Raw genomic sequence first — 27,074 nt, forward strand, 5'->3', positions numbered from 1 at the left:
CGGGAAGTTTCACACGTGATTGGCCTTGGGCGAGCGGGGGACGTGTATTTCTGGGGTGCGCGGGAAGTTTCACACGCGATTTTAGAAGGGTACGTGTATTTCTGGGGTTCGCGGGAAGTTTCACACGCGATTCCAGCAGGATACGTGTATTTCTGGGGTTCGCAGGAAGTTTCACACGCGATACGCCCTGTGCGAGTGGGGTACGTGTATTTCGGGGGTGCGCGGGAAGTTTCACACGCGACAGGCCCTGTGCGAGTGGGATCATGTATATCTGGGGTGCAGGGGAGTCCTACACGTGAATTGGCAGTGTGGGCCCTCCCAGGTGTTCCCTCTACACCCTCCACGGCCCCTGCAGGCAGCCCACACCACAGGGGACTACCCTGCACCCCTGGTCATGTCCCGCAGGCAGCCCATCCACCATGGGCATGCCCCCCAGGCAAGCCACATGTCCGCTTGCACTACTGATCACCAACGCATGACCCCCTCCACCCGCACCCCCCAGCACTGAGGGGCACCTGCCAGCAGGCCCCCACTCATGTCCCTCAGCACCCCCACCCCCAGCACTGAGGGGCACCTGCCAGCAGGCCCCCACTCATGTCCCACTCATGTCCCCTTGCACCCCCACCCCCCAGTAGTCAGGGTCACCTGCCAGCAGGCCCCCACTCATGTCCCACTCATGTCCCCTTGCACCCCCACCCCCCAGCAGTGCAGGGCACCTGCCAGCAGGCCCCCACTCATGTCCCCCAGCACCCCCACCCCCAGCACTGAGGGGCACCTGCCAGCAGGCCCCCACTCATGTCCCCCAGCACCCCCACCCCCCAGCACTGAGGGGCACCTGCCAGCAGGCCCCCACTCATGTTCCCCAGCACCCCCACCCCCCAGTACTGAGGGGCACCTGCCAGCAGGCCCCCACTCATGTTCCCTTGCACCCCTACCCCCCAGCAGTGCAGGGCACCTGCCAGCAGGCCCCCACTCATGTCCCCTTGACCCCCACACCCCAGCAGTGCAGGGCACTTGCCAGCAGGCCCCCACTCATGTCCCCCAGCACCCCCACCCCCCAGCACTGAGGGGCACCTGCCAGCAGGCCCCCACTCATGTCCCCCAGCACCCCCACCCCCAGCACTGAGGGGCACCTGCCAGCAGGCCCCCACTCATGTTCCACTCATGTCCCCTTGCACCCCCACCCCCCAGCAGTGCAGGGCACCTGCCAGCAGGCCACCACTCATGTCCCCTTGCACCCCCACCCCCCAGCAGTGCAGGGCACCTGCCAGCAGGCCCCCACTCATGACCCACTCATGTCCCCTTGCACCCCCACCCCCCAGCAGTGCAGGGCACCTGCCAGCAGGCCCCCACTCATGTCCCACTCATGTCCCCTTGCACACCCACCCCCCAGCAGTGCAGGGTACCTGCCAGCAGGCCCCCACTCATGTCCCCTTGCTCCCCCACCCCCCAGCAGTGCAGGGCACCTGCCAGCAGGCCCCCACTCATGTCCCCCAGCACCCCCATCACCCAGCACTGAGGGGCACCTGCCAGCAGGCCCCCACTCATGTCCCCCAGCACCCCCACCCCCTAGCACTGAGGGGCACCTGCCAGCAGGCCCCCACTCATGTCCCCCAGCACCCCCACCCACCAGCACTGAGGGGCACCTGCTGTCATGAAGCCCACTCCCGGGGAGCCGGTTCAAGCCTGGCGTCCCCGAAAGCGGACATCCAGTCCCCAAGGAAGGACCCAGCAACCCCATATAGGGGCCCTTTGGACAGTGTCCTGGCGCCTATGGCGCCAGGCTCATAAAAGACATCAGTCCTGGCGCCATAGGCGCCAGGCTCATTATGGGAATGCTTGGGTGCACTTACCTGATGCAGACCATGCTGCAGGATCCCGGCCTCCTTGAGGCCTGAAAGGAACTACTTTACCTGTGGGACTAATTTACCATGCGGGCGTGGTCGGGGAAGGATACATACCTGATTGGAGGAAGGATACATACCTGGAACTTCTTCCAAGGCTATTTAAACCCCACCCGAACAGCCACACGTGCTTCGCGTTGTTCTGCATCTAGCAGCTGGACGCTCACTGTGTCTGCTCCTGCATCCTGACTTCTGCCATGGCTGCCAGCATCCTGGATTACCTGCAAAGGAAGAGAAGAAGAGAACAGAAGAAGGAAAAGTCCTTACTTGCTAAATCTGCATCCCTGAGACATCTCGCCGACAATCCTGAAAAGGAAGACTTTAATTTAAAAGCTCATCGCGTCGATCGCTGCAGCGCCGCATTCCACTCACCTTTACAGGGCGCCTCCATGTTCAGCAGCGATCATCCGGATTCGCAGTCACGCCCCAGCGCCTAGGGAGAAAAACACCAGAACAAAAGGTGAGAGAGAGAAGGGAATAAGGAAAGCTAAATCTCCATGTTAAGACTTACCTGTTGATTCATTCCCTCTTCATTTTGGGTCCGCGCCGCATCCTGGCATTTCCGGACCCCGGCCCCTAAGGGGAAAAAGAGACATCAGCGTTAATGAGCGAATGGAAAGACATTACCAAAAAACGCTCATTAAAGACTTTCATGATTTCTACAAGGATTTCACCGCTCATCTCGGGTCGGTGCCTGTTCCCCGGCATTCCATACCCCGGCCCCTATGGGGAAAAAGACACTAGCATTAGTACATTAATGCATGGACACGAGGGGAACCTCTTATCAAAAAACTTACCTGGAAGCCAAGCAAGTTTGGTTCTCACCAATCCGAAAATCCAGTGAAGTAACTGGATACCAACGCGCCCCTGCATCAAAAGCAGGATGGAGAGCTCCTCCTTCCAGACCCTAAGGTGAGACGCTACGAGAAATCACAGAAGGGTTTCGAGGAGGGTGAGAGGGGAAAGTGGGAGGCCGATTGCATTACCCAGCAAACAGTTAATCCCCTATTTTCGGCTACAGAAGGATACTTCTGCGAGCCAGACAAGCCAGATTTGGGGGCCCGGTCCAGTCCGTCTTCCGAACCCTGAGCATCACCTTAGAAGAGGTCACAGCAGCGCGAACCAGGCCAGCGCCTCCGCGGGAGTCAGGTGAGCGTAACAGAACGCGAAGCCTTCCTACAAATTCCCACCCAGGCACTATGGAAAGTTCTGAGACTGATCAGTTGGCCCAATTACTGGGGGAATTACGGGCCGAAGTACATGCCGCTCGTCAAGAGACTAATGCCCTCAGGAGGGAATTAATAATATCAAAGGAAAGAACTGATGACCTGGCCAGAAAGATTTTGCAAGGTCAAGCTGGGCAAACTCCTCTACCCGGTTCCGGAGGGAACCCCGCTCCTGTGGTTTCCAGTAACCCTGTGCAGATTAATATACCTGGAAACATGCCGCTGGCCCCACCCGAACGCTTTGCTGGGGACCCCAAACGATTCGCCGTATTCATGAATCAGTGTCGTTTGCACTTCCTATGCAGACCTGGGGCCTTCCCTAATGATCAGACCAAGGTAGCCTTTGTATTGTCATATCTCAGCGGCTGCGCTGCCGATTGGTCAGTTCCACCGGTTACTCAAGATGACCCGATTCTCCGTGATTTTCAAAGGTTTCAAGCAAGCATGGAAAGGTTATTTGCTCGACACTCTCAGGGGCAGGCTCTGGATGACGAACTTCTATCCCTGCGGCAGGGCAATCAGGACCTCCTATCCTATATTGCAACCTTTAATAGACTAATTGTGGAAATGGGATGGCCAGAGTATAAAAGAGTCACGTTGTTTTATCGAGGCCTTTGCAGAGAACTTAAAGATGTCTTGGCCCAAGTTGTAAATCCGCCCCAAGAATGCACAGAGTATATAGACTTAGTGGTCCAATTGGATCACAGACTTCAAAACAGAAAAGCAGATCGGTCCAGGTTTGAGACCCGGGTGTTGGTCAAGACCCATGCTAATCCCAAGGGAGTTGATGTCTCTGAGCCTATGCAAATTGGAGGGGTTAAAGGACCCTTAACTCAAAAGGAACGTGAAAGGAGGCGGCAGTTAAAATTATGTCTTTATTGTGGGAATTCTGGACACTTTCTAGGAGATTGCCCGGCAAAACCGCCCCGAAAGGCGGTAGGAGCCGCTGATAAAAACCATGAAGACTCTGTTTCGGGAAACGACTCCGCCCGACAAGTGTAGGGGTCCGCTTGCCGAGCTTGAAAACTAACTCTCAGACCTCGCATTTCATTGTGCCAATGGTTCTCGTAGATCCAGAACAGCCTAAGCGGTTGCATGCAATAAAGGCATACATCGATAGTGGGGCTATTGGAAACTATGTGGACCGTGAATTGGTCTCTACGATTAACCTCCCTCTTCGTCCTAAAACCAGCAAAGATGTCATCACCACAGTCGATGGAACTGAAATTGCCTCTGGACCGGTAACACATTCCACTACTGAGGTGACTCTTATTGGTCCCGACGGCCATCGGGAGGGTGTTGTGTTTGATGTAATCAAGGCTCCACAGTTTCAGGTTATTCTTGGAATCCCTTGGTTAGAGACACATAATCCTCGAATTGATTGGCGAGCTAAGAGAATAACCTTCCCGGATTGTACACAAACCTGCTACCCAGAAAACCTGAAGATTAATCTAGCATCTGTAACCTCTGCCTCCATGCAACTACCTCCGGAATACCAAGACTTTCAGGACGTCTTCCAAAAGGAACAGGCCAACACGTTACCTCCTCACAGATCGTACGATTGCCAAATCGATCTGGTGCCCGGTGCACAACCCCCTTGTAGCAGGATTTATGCCCTTACCGAACCTGAGAATCTGCATTTGAGACAATATTTGGATCAATACCTAGCTAATGGTTTTATTCGCCCGTCAAAGTCCCCGGCATCCTCAGCATCCTCAGCTTTGTTCTTCGTGCCCAAAAAAGAAGGCGACCTTAGAACTTGTATCGATTACTGCGCATTGAACCAGATAACGGTTAAAAACCGTTATCCTCTGCCTCTGATCCCTGAACTCCTTGACCAGGTGAAGGACGCTTGCATATACACCAAGTTAGATCCCCGGGGGGCTTATCATCTGGTACGAGTTAAAGAAGGCGACGAATGGAAAACTGCCTTCCGTACTAAATACGGATTATTCGAGTACTAGGTGATGCCTTTCGGATTGTGTAACGCGCCAGCTGCCTTCCAATACTTCATGAATGATGTCCTTCGGGAACTCATCGATGTTTGTGTTGTCGTATATATCGATGACATTCTGGTGTACTCCTCTTCGGAATCTGATCACAGAAAACACGTCAGGGCAGTACTTGAAAAACTGCGCCAACACAAACTATTTGCTAAATTGGAGAAATGTGTTTTCCATACCACAGAAGTCGAGTTTCTAGGTTTCATCCTGACACCCAAAGGAGTCGGAATGGACTCAAGAAAAGTGGATGCCATCCTCAAATGGCCATCACCTAGCTCTGTAAAAGGGGTTCAAAGCATGCTCGGCTTTGCCAATTTCTATCGCAGGTTTATCCCGGAATTTTCACGCGTGGTACAACCCATTACTGCACTCTTGAGGAAAAATAAACGTTTTGAATGGTCTGAAGAAGCCGAGCAGGCCTTTCAGGATTTAAAAACTAAGTTTACCTCTGCACCTATATTGAAACACCTGCGTCCAGATCTCCCTTATGTCGTCGAGACTGACGCATCCAGCCTAGCCATTGGAGCTGTCCTGTCCCAAAGAGATCCCGAAACCAACCAACTGCATCCCGTAGCATTTTGGTCCAGAAAATTGTCGGCACCCGAGATTAATTATGCAATCACGGACAAAGAACTGTTATCCATTAAGTCCGCTTTTAAAGCCTGGCGGCATTATCTGCTTGGCGCTCGACATACCATCACAGTGATCACTGATCACCGGAATTTACAGTATTTGAAAACCGCCAAGGCTCAGTCATCACGGCAGCTCCGATGGGCTTTGTTTTTCGCTGAATTTGATTTCGTGATTACCTATCGACCTGGCTGCAAGAATGGAAAAGCAGACGCCTTCTCTCCAATTGGAATGGGAGAATCTGATACAAACTCAGAACCAGTACCAATAATTCCCGAACAGAGGATTCTAGGCATGACTTCGTTACAGACGCTTGAAGACATTCAAGCCAGAGTGAAACAACTCCTGGACCCTACAACCTTACAGGAATGGATACAAAAGGGATCAGACTTTACCATAGATAATGGTTTACCTTATTTCCAAGGACGCTTATTCCTGCCACATAAGGAATTACACAAACTAGTTATTTCCGGTTATCATGATACATTAATGGAGGGACACCCCGGTATTGCCAAGACAGAGGAAAAGGTGAAACGACAATTTTGGTGGCCTCTTGGCGAAAAGATGTTAAATCTTTTGTGATGTCCTGTGGTGTTTGCGCCCAAAATAAAAGTCAAAAGAAAAGACCAGCCGGTCTCCTTCAAACTCTAGACATACCACCAGCACCCTGGCACACCCTATCAATGGATTTTATTACGGACCTGCCTCCTTGTTCGGGGTACAATATTATTCTGGTAATTGTGGATTTGTTTTCCAAAATGGCCCACTTTATTCCTTTGAAAGGTTTACCTTCAGCTTCTGTCCTAGCCAAAGAATTCCTCGAAAATATTGTTCGGCTACATGGATTCCCATCTATACTAATCTCTGACCGGGGAAGCCAATTAATTTCCCACTTCTGGCGCAAATGTTGTCAAATAGCGCAGATCGACGTAAGATTATCGACCAGTCACCACCCTCAGACCGATGGTCAGACCGAGAGGACAAATCAGACCCTTGAACAGTACTTACGATGTATGTTACAGCAATCTGAAAGCAACTGGAAAGACATTCTTTGGATAGCCGAATACGCATATAATAATTCGGTACACTCTGGAACTGGCCACAGTCCTTTTTATACTTTGTTTGGGCATCACCCTCGAACCTCAAACCTTGACTCACCTCAGAACCTCGGAATGCCTGCAGTAGAACATCTGCATTCTACAATTACCCAAGCCTTCAAAGAGGCAACTACGCATTTATAACAAGCCAAGAGAAAATACAAGGAGAATGCTGATCTACATCGGAGTGAAGCACCTCCGTATCAGATTGGGGATCAAGTGTGGTTAGCTACCAGACATTTACCACTCAAAGGGACTTGAACTTTTAACCCAAAATATCTGGTACCTTATTCTATTAGGCAATAATTAACCCAGTGGCTGTTAAACTTGATTTACCAGCTAGTATGCGAATTCACCCTGTTTTTCATGTGTCACTTCTGAAACCAGTGGTACCCGGAACCCGACTACTCAAACCTCCAGAACCTATTCTAATAGATGGGGAGCCCGAATTCGAAGTGAAGAACATTTTAGACTCAAAAATGTTTAGGTCAAAACTGTTCTACCTAATTGATTGGAAGGGGTACGGACCTCAGGAGAGGTCGTGGGAACCCAGCGACCATGTGCATGCACCTCGATTAGTCAGGAAATTCCACCGACTCTTCCCAGACAAACCAAAACCCCCGGAGGGAACAACCTTGGGAGGGGCCTTGGGGGGGAGTGCTGTCTTTAAGCCCACTCCCGGGGAGCCGGTTCAAGCCTGGTGTCCCCGAAAGCGGACATCCAGTCCCCAAGGAAGGACCCAGCAACCCCATATAGGGGCCCTTTGGACAGTGTCCTGGCGCCCATGGCGCCAGGCTCATAAAAGACATCAGTCCTGGCGCCATAGGCGCCAGGCTCATTATGGGAATGCTTGGGTGCACTTACCTGATGCAGACCATGCTGCAGGATCCCGGCCTCCTTGAGGCCTGAAAGGAACTACTTTACCTGTGGGACTAATTTACCATCCGGGCATGGTCGGGGAAGGATACATACCTGATTGGAGGAAGGATACATACCTGGAACTTCTTCCAAGGCTATTTAAACCCCACCCGAACAGCCACACGTGCTTCGCGTTGTTCTGCATCTAGCAGCTGGACGGTCACTGTGTCTGCTCCTGCATCCTGACTTCTGCCACGCCTGCCAGCATCCTGGATCACCTGCAAAGGAAGAGAAGAAGAGAACAGAAGAAGGAAAAGTACTTACCTGCTAAATCCGCATCCCAGAGACATCTCGCCGACAATCCTGAAAAGGAAGACTTTAATTTAAAAGCTCATCTCGTTGATCGCTGCAGCGCCGCATTCCACTCACCTTTACAGGGCGCCTCCATGTTCAGCAGCGATCATCCGGATTCGCAGTCAGGCCCCAGCGCCTAGGGGGAAAAACACCAGAACAAAAGGTGAGAGAGAGAAGGGAATAAGGAAAGCTAAATCTCCATGTTAAGACTTACCTGTTGATTCATTCCCTCTTCATTTCGGGTCCGCGCCGCATCCTGGCATTTCCGGACCCCTGCCCCTAAGGGGAAAAAGAGACATCAGCGTTAATGAGCGAATGGAAAGACATTACCAAAAAACGCTCATTAAAGACTTACTGTTAAGTCAGGAGATATTCCTTGACAAGTAACCAGAATCCTGACTTCAAGTCGTTGAACTCGTCGTGTAGAGGACGAATTCTTTTTGTCAATGTACCCAACAGAGATGTAGAAAAAACTCTCTGACCAGTCAATTGACCAAAAGATGAGTGTCAATGAACCCAAGAGAGATGTAGCAGAAACTCTCTGACCAGTCAATTGACCAAGTGATGAGAGGACGTCACGGGAACCAGTCAACCTGTAAAGGAACCGTATATTAGTGGCAGAAGACAACTTGAATAGCAATGCTCAAACAAGCCCACCTCAAGTACCTGAAAATAGACTATAGTAGACTGACTGGCAATTCAGAAAGGAAGGTGGCGTCAGATTTCTAAGGGGACAAGAATAGCCAGTAAGTAACTGGAACCATACAATGACCAAAAAGTAGAATCAGAAAGAAAGGAACAGTCTTACCGGATGAGAGTTTCCCAGGAAGTTCCAAATAAACTGAAGAAACCAATGAGGCGCCGGAGTGATCCAGAAGCAATGCGATCCACCTACCCACCGCCGGCATGAGGACGCCTAAACAAGAATCCAGCAAACAGCAATGTCCACTGAAACCGACGGCACGCGGATGCCTAGTATAAAGTCTTCAGTTCCAAGGGGAAATGAGGAAGTCCGTAGAAATGTTCCAGTAGCAGCAGAATGAAGGACGTAGATGGTAGCACCAGCCAAAAACTTGACAAGGAGAAATCCGTGAAATGTTCCAAGGGTCGAAAACCATGCGGGCAAAAATCGAACAGACGTCCGTGATCCGTAACAAATCCAAAAAAAACAGTTCCGAGGGTCGAGACAACAACAAGAGGGTACAGAAACAGGAATCCAGTAGGCGGTCCGGGTCAAAACACAAAATACAACAGGAGTAAGGTCAGATACGTAGCGGCAAGGGAAATAACAATTTCAGAAGCAGCGAGTAGCGGGGAGGCGGGGTATAAGAAGGAAAAACAAAAAAGTCACGTGAGGTTCTAAGGATGTGTAAAGACACGTGACCTCAGGTACGCAGAGCGACTGCGTTTCCATGGCAAAGACCAGCGCTGCTTCAGATACACCGAACGAACTGGCTGAGCAAACTTCCGTGTTCTGAAGCAGCGTCTTCGTGACAAAAGCGAAGGAACCCCAGGTGTGGAAAGCAAACGAGTATGAGAGGAAAGATTGCCAGTATGCCTCCCTGATTTACGAATCCTGACACTTACCTGATTTCTACAAGGATTTCACCGCTCATCTCGGGTCGGTGCCTGTTCCCCGGCATTCCGTACCCCGGCCCCTATGGGGAAAAAGACACTAGCATTAGTACATTAATGCATGGACACGAGGGGAACCTCTTATCAAAAAATTTACTTGGAAGCCAAGCAAGTTTGGTTCTCACCAATCCGAAAATCCAGTGAAGTAACTGGATACCAACGCGCCCCTGCATCAGAAGCAGGATAGAGAGCTCGTCCTTCCAGACCCTAAGGTGAGACGCTACGAGAAATCACAGAAGGGTTTCAAGGAGGGTGAGAGGGGAAAGTGGGAGGCCGATTGCATTACCCCGCAGACAGTTAATCCCCTATTTTCGCCTACAGAAGGATACTTCTGCGAGCCAGACAAGCCAGATTTGGGGGCCCGGTCCAGTCCGTCTTCCGAACCCTGCGCATCACCTTAGAAGAGGTCACAGCAGCGCGAACCAGGCCAGCGCCTCCGTGGGAGTCAGGTGAGCGTAACACCTGCCAGCAGGCCCCCACTCATGTCCCTTGCACCCCCATCCCCCAGCAGTGCAGGGCACCTGCCAGCAGGCCCCCACTCATGTTCCACTCATGTCCCCTTGCACACCCACCCCCCAGCAGTGCAGGGCACCTGCCAGCAGGCCCCCACTCATGTCCCCTTGCACCTCCACCCCCCAGCAGTGCAGGGCACATGCCAGCAGGCCCCCACTCATGTCCCCCAGCACCCCCACCCCCCAGCACTGAGGGGCACCTGCCAGCAGGCCCCCACTCATGTCCCCCAGCACCCCCACCCCCCAGCACTGAGGGGCACCTGCCAGCAGGCCCCCACTTCAGCACCCCCACCCCCCAGTACTGAGGGGCACCTGCCAGCAGGCCCCCACTCATGTCCCACTCATGTCCCCTTGCACCCCCACACCCCAGCAGTGCAGGGCATCTGCCAGCAGGCCCGCACTCATGTCCCACTCATGTCCCCTTGCACACCCACCCCCCAGCAGTGCAGGGCACCTGCCAGCAGGCCCCCACTCATGTCCTCTTGCACACCCACCCCCCAGCAGTGCGGGGCACCTGCCAACAGGCCCCCACTCATGTCCCACTCATGTCCCCTTGGACCCCCACCCCCCAGCAGAGCAGGGCACCTGCCAGCAGTCCCCCACTCATGTCCCATTGCACACCCACCCCCCAGCAGTACAGGGCACCTGCCAGCAGGCCCCCACTCATCTCCCACTCATGTCCCCTTGCACCTCCACCCCCCAGCAGTGCAGGGCACCTGCCAGCAGGCCCCCACTCATGTCCCCCAGTACCCCCACCCCCCAGCACTGAGGGGCACCTGCCAGCAGGCCCCCACTTCAGCACCCCCACCCCCCAGTACTGAGGGGCACCTGCCAGCAGGCCCCCACTCATGTCCCACTCATGTCCCCTTGCACACCCACCCCCCAGCAGTGCAGGGCACCTGCCAGCAGACCCCCACTCATGTGCCCTTGGACCCCCACCCCCCAGAAGTGCAGGGCACCTGCCAGCAGGCCCCCACTCATGTCCCATTGCACACCCACCCCCCAGCAGTGCAGGGCACCTGCCAGCAGGCCCCCACTCATGTCCCACTCATGTCCCCTTGCACCCCCACCCCCCAGCAGTCAGGGCCACCTGCCAGCAGGCCCCCACTTCAGCACCCCCACCCCCAGTACTGAGGGGCACCTGCCAGCAGACCCCCACTCATGTCCCACTCATGTCCCCTTGCACACCCACCCCCCAGCAGTGCAGGGCACCTGCCAGCAGACCCCCACTCATGTCCCCTTGCACACCCACCCCCCAGCAGTGCGGGGCACCTGCCAGCAGGGCCCCACTCATGTCCCACTCATGTCCCCTTGGACCCCCACCCCCCAGAAGTGCAGGGCACCTGCCAGCAGGCCCTCACTCATGTCCCATTGCACACCAACCCCCCAGCAGTGCAGGGCACCTGCCAGCAGGCCCCCACTCATGTCCCACTCATGTCCCCTTGCACCCCCACCCCCCAGCAGTCAGGGCCACCTGCCAGCAGGCCCACACTCATGTCCCCTTGCACCCCCACCCCCCAGCACTGAGGGGCACCTGGCAGCAGGCCCCCACTCATGTCCCCTTGCACCCCCACCCCCCAGCAGTGAAATGGCGATCTCATGACACAAACCAAAAGTCAACTATTTACATCAACACATGTCCGCCACACGAAGGCAGGCGGTAGCGTCCCTGTGCATTAAAAAAAATGTGCCCTAACAAAAAGCACGTATATACAGCTCTGATGAATGTCCCATACTGTGGCCCTCTAGGACAAATGACGTGCAAAGGGGTACGCGACAAACACAGACACCCGCTGTGTCAAAAATAGCGTGTATTTCTGGGGTGCGCGGGAAGTTTCACACGCGATTGTGCCTGGGCAAGCAGGGTATGTGCACTTCAGGGGCTCGCGGGAAGTTTTACACGCGATTGGGCCTGGGCGAGCGGGGTACGTGTATTACTGGGGTGGGCGGGGAAGTACAGGAGGCAAATGCGAGGAAACGCCCACACGCACACGCCAAAAAAGACACGCTAATCCGGAAACACGTACGCCAGCAGGAAGCAGGCGTACGTGGACCTGCGCAGCATAAAAGTGCGCGCAAACAACAAGCAAGCTCAGACGCCAGGATGAACATACCGTTCTTAGCAGCAGTGGTCGTGGGATACCGCAGGAGGAGGAGGAGGATAGTCAGGCCCAGAATTTTCACACCCAGAACCAGCCTTTTTGGCATGCCTGATGACCAGGTGTATGGGAGGTACAGGTTTCCACCTCAAATAATACTCGACCTGGTCAGTGAGTGGGAGGATGAACTCACATCACCCACCCTCTGCTCCCAAGCACTCAGCCCCCTGGAGAAGGTCCTCGTGTACTGCACTTTTTGGCCACCGGATCATTTCAGCGGACAAGTGCCATAGTGGGGGGGCTGTCACAGGCCACGCAGTCACGCTGCCTACACCAGGTCTTGGCCATCAGGACTGCACGCCCATCAGTCCGCAGGCACATATACCTGCCCAGAACACCTGCAGAAAGGCAGGCTGCCGTCCAGGATTTCTACGGGGTGGCACAATTCGCCAAAGTCCTAGGTGCCATTGATTGCACCCATGTGGCTCTACGTCCCCCTAGGGCATCAGAGCACATCTATAGAAACCGCAAGCACTGGCATTCCATCAACGTGCCGGTAGTATGTGATGCCAAGGGAATCATCACCTCAGTATATGCCAACTATCCAGGGTCCACCCACGACAGTTTCATTTACAGAATGTCAACCCTAAACCGGGACCTAGAAGTTGGGCGGCATGGCGATACATGGCTGTTCGGTGAGTATAAATGCCACAGCACATGCATGCATGCCAGATACTGAGTAATGTCACAACCCCACTAATGATACCCATCACCACCTCCCCAGGGGACAGTGCCTACCCTCTGAGCACCCACATGATGACACCAATTCGGAACCCCACCACGCCGCCCGAGGTAAGATACAACACAGCCCATATTGCAACCCGGGGCATAGTGGAGCGCACATTCGGAGTGCTCAAGTCACGCTTTGGCTCCCTTGACCGTTCTGGTGGTCAGCTGTTATATGCTCCCCCAGTAGTGTGCAGGGTCATAGTGGCAGCATGTGTCCTGCACAACTTTGCAACACGCCGGGGCCTACCGGTGGACATGGTGGTGCCCCCACATCCCCAACCACATGCACGCCCACTGCGCATGGGAGGGGAAAGGGCACGGGGTGAGGCAGCCCGAACACATCTGGTGGCTAATTACTTCACTTAGAATCACACCCCTGTGGAGTGCACACAGCCCTGCCACATACCAGCTGACAATCCATGATGATGACATAAGGGTCAGTCAACTGTCACAACCATACCAGCCTGAGATTGGTATCCTGGAAGTGTCACAATGTGTGCATCCCTACCTACAGAAACACCCCCAATGCTGTGTCATCAAAAGACACATATGCTGCTAAATGCATTATCCCCTTGCAAAATACAACATGAGAACAGTGCCATGTCACCCAACTCCTCCCCAGCACCGCCACCCAACACACCATGGCATGTCATGCTATGTGAGAGCAAACAAAGCAATCCCGAAAACCTGACACAAGTGTCACAAAGTACAGTGTCCCTAATGGAAACTGGCCACACACAATATGCTCCTAGTAATGTTGAACTATCAACAAACATGACCAAATACTTACCAACAATACAATGCAGCTACACAAGCACAAACACAACTAAAACATGACAGTACTAAGTTAAAGTAGTCGTAGTCTTAAAACCTGAATATGCCACCACATCGCCCCCTTCCAACTGTAGTCTTGCAGGCTTCAAAACTTGTCTGTGTACTGCATACAACATGAACTCCATCTCCAAACTAGACGGGCTTGGGAAGACATGAGGAATGAACCTGCAAATTTAGAAGGAGACATGGAAGCAGAAGCATACATAATTACAACATGCAGTGTACAATACAACAACAATATACACAAGGAATGTCTACACAGTATTGACTACAGACTGCCCACACAGCTCATGGGAGCACAACATCACTGTGTACATCACTGTCTCTTGGTCACACCCTTTGCAAGCCCATGGAAACGGGAAGCAGGAGGGGTGTGTGTCTCACGAACCCAAGCATCGAACCCAAACTCAGGACAAGGCTGCATGTGCCCAGCTGGAATACAGTGGATGCCCACAGGAGCCACACAAGGCAACACACTGTCAAAAAATAATCAAAAATCAAAAAATCAAAAATCAAAAATGGCCATGTGGGGGCAGAGGGGGTGCGAACCAACAGCCACCTGTGTGGATGTTGGGGAAAAATAAACACCTCCATAGGCTCATAGCCTGCACGGCTATGCCAATGTAGGAGAACTGCTGCCGTCGCTCTCATCACCCTCTGCTGCTGCATCAGGAGGTGGTGGTGCTATGGGAGACAGCCCACGCAAAGCCCTGGTATGGTCCTCCATGGCAGCAAGCATGCGGGTGTGGAAGGTCTCGATCTGGAGGATTATAGTGCGGAGATCCCCATGCAGCACCTGACGTGATGCCCAGATCTCCTCCCGAGTTGCCTGCATCTCAGCTGAGAGTTAGTGGAAGTCTCAAGGTAAACAAGAGTCTCCCTGAGGTGATGGAGTTCTACCCTCAGGGCTTCCCTGTGGCCCTGGGACTCTATTGATATTGATTGGCGTAGAGTCTCCAGTGCCGCCCATCTGTCCCTGTTGGACGCCAACATGTCCTCCCTGTGTGATTGGCAAATGGAGTCTGTTGCCTGCTGTAGTTGCTCCATCTGCCTTTCAGGGGGGACAATGGAAGTGGCCACCCTCTCCTTTGCTTGAGCCATCATCTCAACTGATGCTGCCTGTTGGTTTGCCATACCGTACATGGATTGTTCCCATGCGGTATTGCCTGGTGGCGTACGGCCACCACGTCGGCGGGCACCACACCTGTTTGGGGCAAGACGATCTGCGCCTTGCTGTGCCGGCACTGCCTGAGGCTGCAGGACTGCATTCCCTCTCTGATCTGCTGGCCCAGGATCAGATGTTGTGGAGTGTGACCCTGCACCCGTAACCGCCAAAGGCTGATTAACCAACACTGACATCCCCATAGAGGGTTCTACCGCTGGTGCAGGTGGGTTGGACAGAACAGAACCCCTTCCAGAAACACTTACCTGCGACGCCACATAGGTCTCATCATCCGAATCAGCACCTGAATAGAGGTCTGGGGAGGTGCACCCAGAGACACCCCTTGACAGAATCGTCTGCAGCAAGAGTGGGTTCTCACCCACCACCACACCACGTCCCCCACTGGTGGCCGGTTGTGCCTCAGGTTCCTCCTGGGTCTGCACTATCTCCTCAACCTCAACAGCATCAAGTGCGTCATCGCCTGCAAAAACATGAAAGACAAAAAATGGAAACAGGCATTAGCACCATAGCACACAAATAGGCCTGACAAGCTACAGAACCAGTACATGATTTACACATGTCCCACATGACTATAACCCTCCCATGCATGCACTGTCACAGAGTTGGAAGGGGAGGCAAAAGTCAGACACTGATGACACTAAGATGGAAGAGCAACACATTTGCTGCATGCTGGGTAGCACTGCCATCACACATTGGCCTGTGAGTGGCATGTCCTATACACATAAATGACACATGCCATCACACAGATGGCATGTACCATAGCCATGGTACATTCCACAAGTACATCCATATGCCAGTGAATGAGTACTGTCACCCATCCATGTGAGATGGAAATGAAGAGATGAAAAATGCCACATAGTGTGAAAAGATACGCCATGTGCCACACACTGCAACACATCCAGTGTACAAAAATACAGTGATTGCAGGGCCATGTACACATCAATGGTTGTGCACTTCAACATGACAGGAAACAACTAGCATGTTCCACATTCAAACAGGCCCAAAAACATCATGTGATCAGGACAATACTCATTCAGCCTGAATGGTCAAATCATTCAACTACCAAGGTGACACATGTGGGCCAATGTGGGGTTCTTCAATGACAGAAGCATGTCACATATGTCACAATAGGGCTGAGGAATGTGTTGCAAAAGTGGGAGAATTGAAACAATCAGCCTGAAAGAACACTGTAAAATACAAACAATGTTGTTGCATTATGCCACCTGAAGGGCAACTCCCGTAATGTTGTGCTAAATTACTACTTTGGGCAGAAGGGATAGTGTCACACCCAAATTCAAGGCCGCAGAATGTTTTGGATGAAGCACATGGGTGACCCATACTACTCAGTCACACACACCCTCACCTGCCACTCAATCAGAACCCGTCACCCAAACCACATACACTTGCATTACACACACACGCATGCGCACTCACCGGACAATGTGTCATAATCTGTTCCTCTGTGGCGAAGGTCCCTGCAACAGACTCATGTTCAGTGAGTTCGTTGTCCTCTTGTGGAGACCCACCGCCAGTCACCAGAGTAGCGGCATGATGTGAGGCCAGCTTGTTCTTTGCTCTGCGTTTCAGGTCGTTCAACCGCTTGTAGCAATCATCAGCTGAGCGCCTCACAAATCCAAGGGCACTTATGTGGTCGGCGATGGTCTGCCAGTGTGCCTTACGTTGACCAGGTGTGGTCTTGGACCCTGCAGTCACCACCATTTCGTGGCTATGTGCCAACACATAGCTCACAAGTGCATCAAGTTCCGAATCATTGAAGCAAGGCTTCCTTGAGGTACCGGAGTGTGTAGCCGTGCCTGGGGTCTCAGCTTGTCGTGCCAGAGCACCGTTCTTCCTCTTTTTAGAAGGTGGAGCGGAGCCAGAGTGGCTAACGCCGCTCTGGTCAGTAGGGGCAGAATCACCGGTGGACTGGGTTGTTGGAGTGTGCGAATGCACATTGACCACAGGACTTGGTGCAGGCATTGTCTGAAGTGTGATGTTGGCAGGGGGAACATCAGTATGATGGACCAGGACCGACACTGTCCTGGCTGGGAGAGTCAGAGCTGGGGCGGATGGAGCTGCAGCTACCCCTGCAGCCTCACCACCCTGCATACTTGGGGCAGCAGATGACATAGCTGCCCCAGATCCACGTGGCTTGGTGACAACTTGCACCGCCACACGTGGCTTAGACTTGCTGACCTGGAAGTCATCCAGGGAGTCATCCTGTGCCAGGTCAGGTGCCACAATGGTCTGGTCCAACAAGGGCTGAGCTGGGATAGTCTCAGCCATGTTTCCCTCAACCATGGGGGGGGGCATGGGTGTCCCTGATTGGTCCTCCACACATGGGGGTATAGGTGCACCCTGCAAATCCCGGCCACGTCCCCTACCGCGCCCACCACGTCGACCTTTTGAAGGTCGGCCACCTTTGCCTCCCTTACCGCTTGGTCGCCTCCCAATCATGGCACTGATGTTGTTGTGCTTATGGGAGGAGCAGTAAACTGTTGTCCTAGGCAATTGGGGGTCAAAGGGGTAGGGTACTAGATGGAATTCGTACCCTAGTGCTCTAACAAGGCAACGCACAGGCAGCCCAAAAACAAAAATAAACGTGCACGCAACCCCTCGTAGACCACGTGCGTGGAAAAATGAACACGCACTACGCTGTGGCACCCAGAAACACAAAAATAAGCGTACGCATGATACACGCAGCCTACAATGACCTCTGAAGGGGTACGCGACACATGGGGCAAGCACACTCATCGTCTGCCTGGAAAAAGAATGTGAAAAATACGTGTTGGCAACACCCCCTCCAAAAGAAGAATTGTACGCTGTCTGAGGAGACAGGACAAAAGGAGAAGTGAACACTGTTTGAGGAAACAGGCCCAAAAAAAGTAGAAAAATGAAAGCTGTCAGAGGTAATAGGGAGTACGAACTTGAAACGCCGTGAAGTAATCGCGTGTGAACCGACAAGAAGTACAGAATCCACCCACTCGCTCTCCACAAAAAGCACGTACAAGGAAATGGCGTCCTACACGTACCTTTTAAACCAGCCCACACGTACACGTCACTTACGCTTGTACGCGCCCTTTCCTCCAATTACACGTGCTGACACTCGGACGTGCAGCTTTTCCACGTGTGCTGTGTCATCACGTGCTATGAGGGAAACACCCGCGCGCGTCACGTCACAGACGCGCTTACGCGCTAAGGGCCTTTGGTCCAATGAAATCGTGTACGTGCACTGACGCGCTTACGCGCTAATGGCCTTTCCTTGAATTACGCGCTGACGTGCAAGATTTTCACGTGCCAAATCACTCCGTATCAAGCTGGCCACACGTTCACACACAGAAGACCACGCTCCTGCCCAGAAGGCCGAATTATTGCCCCCCAGAGCCCCGAGCACGCTCCCACCTGCCATCTGCTGCTGCCTGATTGCCTGCTGCCCACGTGCCCTGCCATTTGCTGCCTGCATGTCAGCCAGGGGTGCTGTTGCTGTGTTCAACCCTGCTGGAACCGAAGACTCCCGACTGGGATTCCATCGCTCCACAGCCCAGCCCCAGGACCCAGTTGCCCACCCACTCCTGCCTCTGGGGTTGCCATGTCCAGCACTACACCATCTGGCGGCACTGGCAACCCCCAGCCAGAGTGGCAGAGGGCCACCAGCTTCACTGCCACCGAAGTTGGTGTCCTGGTGGAGCAAGTCCTGGGGCAGTATGATGCCCTCTTCGGAAGGTTGCGCGCCGACAAGGAAGGACGGACCAGGACGGACATCGTGACTGCCATCAACGCGGAGGGGTGGCAGTCCGCGAATTCCATCATGTCAAGAAGCGCTGGGAGGACTTCAGGTCCAGGACCTTCAACAAGGCCCGGCACCTCTTGAAGCCAGCGTATGCTAAGGGGCGCCGGGGCCACCTGTCGGAAGACCAAATGAGGGTCCTGGAACGCGTATGCCCAGCACTCCACGTCCAGGTTCTTGAGAGGCACACCTGTTTGGAGTCGAGCGCTAAGTGTACATGCATACTGATTGGAAGCTGTGCATGTGGTGGTGTGCCAGTAGTGTGCAGGTTGCACATATGGTTTTGTAGGGCCATGTATGGATGTGTATGTACAGGGCCGTGAGGCTGACACATGCAAGTCCTTTCATGTGTGAGACACATGGATGGTGTATTTGTGGGTAAGCATGCAGGCCAAATGCAGATGTGTGAGCACACATGTTTGAATGACTGTGTATGTCAGTTGTCAAGGTTGTGGTGTCACACATGGATGTTGGTTCCAGCTGCATGTATCTGCACTGTGTACATGTGCATGTATGTGTATCTGACAAGTGTGCAACTGTCATGCAACATGGATGCATGTGAGACTGATATGTAGAAGACTGATTGACAGATGTGACGCGGATGCCGATCTCATCACTGCGACACTTGATGGAGGTGTACACATGCATGTAAGTGTGGTGGCGTGTGTGCATGTCTAGTGCACTCCCTGTGTCTCATGTGATGTCTGGCTCACCTTTGCCTGCTCATGCTGTTGTATGTTTATGGATGGTGCTGGCTGTTGCGATATGGCTGTGGAATAGCTCATGTGTGTGATTTGAAATGACATGTGTGTTGGGGATTGTGATGCCATGTCTGAAGTTTGACAATGACACTCGTGTGCAACTGTCATGTGTGTATGAGTCCATTGTACAGTACCCTGATGCCTGTGTCCTATCTCTCCCTGTCTGCAGCGTCGACTAATGAAGAGGGCGGAGAGGGTGCTGTTGTCATGATCTCTGCTTCCAAAAGGTCAGGGTTTTCCCAACTCCCTTGGAAGCAGATCCATAACCCAGGTTCCGAGTGCCAACCAGTCCCAATTGGGACCTTTTGGACCCAGTCCTGGCGCCAGTGGCACCAGGCTCATAAATATGCCCAGTCCCAGCGCTGGAAGCGCCGGGCTCATAATGCTTGGGTGGACTTACCTTCAGCAGACCATGCTGCTTACTTGCCTGCCAGTTGAGCCTCTGATCCTCTTCTGTTTGGAACTACTTTTCCTGTTGGGTGGGGCTGGAGCCACTCCCTAGATTCAGAACACTGGAACTCTTCTGGAAGGCAGGAACTCTTTTCTTACCAGGAACTCTTTTCTTACTTGGGCGTGGCTGTGGAAGGAGACACCTAAGCACTACAGGAGGCTATTTAAACCACACCCGGTGGATGAATCTTGCTTTGCGTTATTCTGCAACCTCTGCAGCAGAACGCTCATCGTGTCTTCTGCATCCGGTCCTGGGCCTAAGGAAAAAGGCTTACCATCCTGAATCCAGTCTTCAGCAACACCTATAAAGACAAGAAAGAACAGGTTAGCATTCCGGCATCTGAAAGGCAAAGGCTTACCATCCTGAATCCAGTCTTCAGCAACACCTATAAAGACAAGAAAGAACAGGTTAGCATTCCGGCATCTGAAAGGCAAAGGCTTACCTACTCTTCGTGCGCTCCGGAGGTCTTCACACTGCATTCCGGCATCTGAAAGACAAAAGTTTACCAACTCTTTGCACGCTCCGGAGGCCTTCGGCGCTGCATCCCACATCTGAAAGACAAAACAAGGTGCGTTTAAAGACATTGGGGAACTTTAATACTCACGTGCCATTACTCCTTTCCACATCTAATCCAGTGGGTATTCCGGCACCCTGCAGCCGCTCCGAACTCGTACCTGCAAAATAAAAAGACAGTTAGAGCGCATAGTGAAGCAGGCAACAAGCGCTTACTTACGTGCTTCCAGGCGCTTCTATTCATCACACGGGCTCCATCTTCAACTCACTTCAGCCCGTCATCCGCCATTGCCGGAACCCTGCAAAACAAGAGACATCATTACTAAAGACTTTAAAGACATTTGAATGACTCGAAACTTACCGTTCGTGCAGTAAACGACGGACAGCAGTCCTCTGAAGTCAAGAGGCCTGCGCTACCTATCCAGTGAAGAAACTGGTTACAGCACCCTGCCCTGAGGCAGATGGAGAGCTCGGCATTCACTTACCTAAGGTGAGAGCGTTAACCTTTGGGGGTCTACAGGAGAGGAGAAGAGGAAAGAGATAGGGACACCCCAATAACCCCAGTTCATTAACCCCATATTTTCTATCTGCAGACATCTTACTCTACACGTCAGGCATACAGTGCACAGAGGTCCAGCCCAAAGAGCCAACCGGGTGCTACACATCACCTTTAAAGATACGGTAGTCGCCCAGTCAAGACCGGCGCCTCTGCGAGAATCAGGTGAGCGTTACAGCTGTGGAGCACAGCGGCAGGGATCGCACCGCCAGCCGGAGACGCAAGGCCCGGCTCCCCTCCCAGGTTGTCTTCTCGTCGGGGAGTGAGGAGTCCGGTGCCGCGTCCCAGGTCGCAGCAACCGAGGGGAGGTCCAAGAGGCGGAGGTCGGAGTTGGACTCCTCGGCAGCAGAAGGGGCAGCTGAGACCCCACAGGGCCCGACGGTGGAAGATGGCACGGAGTCATCCAGGTTGGTGGGGGGTTTGGTGGAGGAGGAGGCCATGCAAGGGACAGAGACGGGGTCTGGAGGTGGGGATTCCACTGGTGCTAGTGGTGAAGTGCAGGGGCAGGGACAGGAGGCAGCACAGGCCGCCGCGGAGGTGCCTGTGTGTAATCCTGTCCCCGATCCTGTGAATGCATCATCCTGCACCAGCAGGGATAACTACGTCCAGACCCGTTTTCAGGCAGGGGATGAGCTTACGACAACTGGCCTTCCTCTGCCTGCGGACGTGGCTATCCGGGACCGGGTTGAGCCTGTCCTGGGTGGTGTTGCGTTGCGTCAACGGGCCATGCAAGGCGAAATGCAGTCTTTTCATGGGGAGACTGCATGTCGTCTCGAATGGCGCATTGACCATGTCGACCTACTGGGACAGGTCACCAGGGCCGGATTCCTCCGTTTGCTGGGCCTTGTTCCGACCCCCTCCTCAACTGAACCCCCATGCGCCAGTCGTACTCCGTGCCATCTTCCCACCCATGTGTCACCTGGGTGCCCTGTGGAGCTGCCTCTGACCCTGCGGCCAGGCTGGTGGAGGACACATCCGTGCCACAGTCGGGAGTCGGACGTCCAGCAGTGGTGGCCACCTCAACAACTGCACCCCAGCCGGAGGAGGATGTGCAGGCAGCAAGAGCCAGGGCATGGGCAGAGGCACATCAGCAGCAGCAACAAGATGGGAGCCATGATGGCTCGGGGCCTTCGTCATCAGAAGGGCAGGCATCGGCCAGAGGTCAGGAGGACCCAGGACGGGAAGTGTCTTCCGTGTGGCAGCGGTTAGGCCATGCCATAGATGCGGAGCAGCAGCGGGCAGAAGAGGCACGGCTCACGATGGTCAGGGTGGAGAACTCCATGTGGAGGGCCCTGAGTCGGGCCGAGTGACTCAAGGCAATTCGCAGGGAGTTGGAGGAGAACATGTCATCGTCCCTGCGAACCCTCGGGGCCATGGAAGAGGACCGCCTTCGGGACATTGAGCAGGAGTTCGATGATGCCCTGGCCCGGGACATCCAAAAGTGAGCCGTCGGACTAGCCCGCTGCCCTTGTAAATAGTTAGATAGTGTTCGGTTTCCTTTGGTTTGTTCTTTATTTTGGTTGCGCTTGGACAATGCACCACATTTCTGTATATAGTTTTTCATTAGGTAGTATTTTTGATAGGTTCATTTCTTCAGTTGGGATCATGGACCCTGGATTGTTCATCTGTATATAGTTCACTATTGGATTCATCTCTTTTTTTTGGATTTCCCCATGGAGCAATGGTTTTCACTTTTGTTTTTCCCTTCGATTTGCTTTGTTGGACTGTGACTTTGGACACCTTTCCTTTGGATTATGATTTCTTGTTTTTCATTATTTTACGGACATGCAGCTTTTCTTTTTTTATTCCCATTGTTGTTTGTTTGATTTTAATTCCATTCATGTTGCGTTTAATACATTTTTTTCTTCATACTTCGATGTGTGGTATTTTCTCCTTGGTTTCATGCATGTCATGATATGGGTTTTCACAGTCACTTTCAACCATTGTGTGTGTGTGACGGACATGTGTTCATTTACATACTTGCCATTGGGGTTGTATCATGTAATTGCCTTTTCTATGTGGGTGGATGCAATACTTGGTTGGGTCTTTGGGCTGGGGAGGCTGGCCATAAGGGCCATGATTGAGGATCATCATGACCTGGGGGCAGGGGGACATGCATGGGACATGAGTGGGGGCCTGCTGGCAGGTGCCCCACACTGCTGGGGGGTGGGTGTGCAAGGGGACATGAGTGGGACATGAGTGGGGGCCTGCTGGCAGGTGCCCTGCACTGCTGGGGGGTGGGGGTGCAAGGGGACATGAGTGGGGGCCTGCTGGCAAGTGCCCTGCACTGCTGGGGCGTGGGGGTGCAAGGGGACATGAGTGGGACATGAGTGGGGGCCTGCTGGCAGGTGCCCCTGACTGCTGGGGGGTGGGGGTGCTGGGGGACATGTGTGGGGGCCTGCTGGCAGGTGCCCCGCACTGCTGGGGGGTGGGGGTGCTGGGGGACATGTGTGGGGGCCTGCTGGCAGGTGTCCTGCACTGCTGTGGGGTGGGGGTGCAAGGGGACATGAGTGGGACATGAGTGGGGGCCTGCTGGCAGGTGCCCCTGACTGCTGGGGGACGTGTGGCACATGAGTGGGGGCCTGCTGGCAGGTGCCCCACACTGCTGGGGGTGGGTGTGCAAGGGGACATGAGTGGGACATGAGTGGGGGCCTGCTGGCAGGTGCCCTGCACTGCTGGGGGGTGGGGGTGCAAGGGGACATGAGTGGGATATGAGTGGGGGCCTGCTGGGAGGTGCCCCTGACTGCTGTGGTGTGGGGGTGCTGCGGGACATGTGTGGGGGCCTGCTGGCAGGTGCCCCTGATTGCTGGGGGGTGGGGGTGGGGGTGCTGGGGGACATGTGTGGGGGCCTGCTGGCAGGTGCCCTGCACTGCTGGGGGGTGGGGGTGCAAGGGGACATGAGTGGGGGCCTGCTGGCAGGTGCCCCTGACTGCTGGGGGGTAGGGGTGCTGGGGGACATGTGTGGGACATGAGTGGGGGCCTGCTGGCAGGTGCCCCACACTGCTGGGGGGTTGGTGTGCAAGGGGACATGAGTGGGGGCCTGCTGGCAGGTACCCTGCACTGCTGGGGGGTGGGGGTGCTGGGGGACATGAGTGGGACATGAGTGGGGGCCTGCTGGCAGGTGCCCCTGACTGCTGGGGGGTGGGGGTGCTGGGGGACATGTGTGGGGGCCTGCTGGCTGGTGCCCCGCACTGCTGGTGGGTGGGGGTGCAAGGGGACATGAGTGGTGGCCTGCTGGCCGGTGCCCCTGACTGCTGTAGGGTGGGGGTGCTGGGGGACATGTGTGGGACATGAGTGGGGGCCTGCTGGCAGGTGCCCCTGACTGCTGGGGGATATGTGTGGGGGCCTGCTGGCAGGTGCCCTGCACTGCTGGGGGGTGGGGGTGCAGGGGGACATGTGTGGGACATGAGTGGGGGCCTGCTGGCAGGTGCCCTGCACTGCTGGGGGGTGGGGGTGCTGGGGGACATGTGTGGGACATGAGTGGGGGCCTGCTGGCAGGTGCCCTGCACTGCTGGGGGTGGGGGTGCAGGGGGATATGTGTGGGGGCCTGCTGGCAGGTGCCCTGCACTGCTGGGGGGTGGGGGTGCATGGGGACATGTGTGGGACATGAGTGGGGGCCTGCTGGCAGGTGCCCTGCACTGCTGGGGGGTGGGGGTGCAGGGGGACATGTGTGGGACATGAGTGGGGGCCTGCTGGCAGGTGCCCTGCACTGCTGGGGGGTGGGGGCGCTGGGGGACATGTGTGGGACATGAGTGGGGGCCTGCTGGCAGGTGCCCTGCACTGCTGGGGGGTGGGGGTTCAGGGGGACATGTGTGGGACATGAGTGGGGGCCTGCTGGCAGGGGCCCTGCACTGCTGGGGGGTGGGGGTGCTGGGAGACATGAGTTGGTGATCATATTGCAACGTGACATGTGGCATGGCTGGGCGGCATGCCCATGGTGGATGGGCTGCCTGCGGGACATGACCAGGGGTGCAGGGTAGTCCCCTGTGGTGTGGGCCGCCTGCAGGGGCCGTGGAGGGGGTAGAGTGGACACCAGGGAGGACCCACACTGCCAATTCACTTGTAGGACTCCCCGCACACCCCTGAAATACACATATCCAGGCCAATTGCGTTTAAAACTTCCCACGTACCCCTGAAATGCACGTACCCAGGCCAATCGCGTGTGAAACTTCCCGCGCACCCCTGATATACACGTACCCAGGCCAATCGCGTGTGAAACTTCCCGTGCACCCCTGGAATACACGTACCCAGGCCAATCGCGTGTGAAACTTCCCGCGCACCCCTGGAATACACATACCCAGGCCAATCGCGTGTGAAACTTCCCGCGCACCCCTGAAATACACGTACCCAGGCCAATCACGTGTGAAACTTCCCGCGCACCACTGAAATACACGTACCCAGGCCAGTCGCGTGTGAAACTTCCCGCGCACCCCTGAAATACACGTACACAGGCCAATCGCGTGAGAAACTTCTCGCGCACCCCTGAAATACACGTACACAGGCCAATCGCTTGTGAAACTTCCCGCGCACCCCTGAAATACACGTAACCAGCCCAATCGCGTGTGAAACTTCCCGCGCACCCCTGAAATACACGTACCCAGGCCAATCGCGTGTGAAACTTCCCACGCACCCCCGTAATACACGTACCCCACTTGCACAGGCCCTTTCGCATGTGAAACTTCCCGCGAACCCCGTAATACACTTACCCTGCTGAAATCACATGTGAAACTTCCCGCGAACCCCAGTAATACACCTACCCCACTCGCACAGGCCCTTTCGCGTGTGAAACTTCACGCGCACCCCAGTAATACACGTTCCCCGCTTGGCGTTTGCTGTTTGGCAGCCCTGTAAACTGGTTCAGGGTTAGCGCAGTCCTTTGCGCTGAATTGGGAATTTTGATGGCTTTTCCTTGCGCAAGGGCGTTGTTGGGGGCGGAACTGGCGCTGCAACTGGCGCTGCTGCAGGTTCGCTGCACCACTCTGCGCCACGGCTGGTTTTGGAGGCTAAAATCCATGAATACGCTGTGCGCGGAAATCGATTTTAGCGCACGCGGCTGGCGCAGACATTCACACGCGCACACTGTGCGCCAGCCGCGTGCGCCACTTTTGTGTGAAATTCTATGAATTACCCTGTCAATTCCAAACCCACTGCCGGATTTATGAATAGATGGGAGTGACCCTGCGTGTTCCAAGACATGATTGTAAAAGGGGTCTCTTCCATCTGTACACAAGTCAGGACTGGGTAGTTGTTAGGATTTCATCGCATTCATTAGCCACGACCAATCCATTGTTTCTTCGGAAATCTTCATTTTAAGTCAAAGCATCTGCACTGAACTGTTGATGGATTGCCGAAGTATTAGTTGCAGCTCTCATCAATTTACTATCAACATATTTAGACAAGTCAAAACCAAAAACATGCAATTAATCCTTCTCTTGAAGCGCAATGTCAGCGACAAGCTTAGATTTAAAATAAACCACAAAATCTCCTAATGGAGTCAAGGTACTGACTTGCCTGCACTGGTTCCTTGAGGACAAAACGTGTTTAGCAGGAGCTAAATCAGCGCTGAGTGGTTGTGCTTGGAAAGAGATGTTGCTCTGTAAAGAAGATGCATTGCGAACAGTGCAGCGTACGGTAGATGTAAGTTGTGTGTGCATGAACTAACAGAGCTGAGGGCACATGTTTATACCTTGGAATGAGTATAGAATCAGGCTGCCAAAACAAGTTAGACTTGTTCTTTTTTAATCTTCTTAAACTGTTCTATTTTCCACTTTGTGTAAGTGTCCCTTGAACTCAGGAGGAACTGTGGCCAATCAACATCCCAGTTCATAATTGGAGCCACGCGTGGTCATGGCATTGTTTTTACAAATACTGTAAACACTGGA

Source organism: Ambystoma mexicanum, chromosome 1q (genome assembly GCF_040938575.1).
Source record: "Ambystoma mexicanum isolate Mex_15411 chromosome 1q, UKY_AmexF1_1, whole genome shotgun sequence".
Taxonomy (NCBI): domain Eukaryota; kingdom Metazoa; phylum Chordata; class Amphibia; order Caudata; family Ambystomatidae; genus Ambystoma; species Ambystoma mexicanum.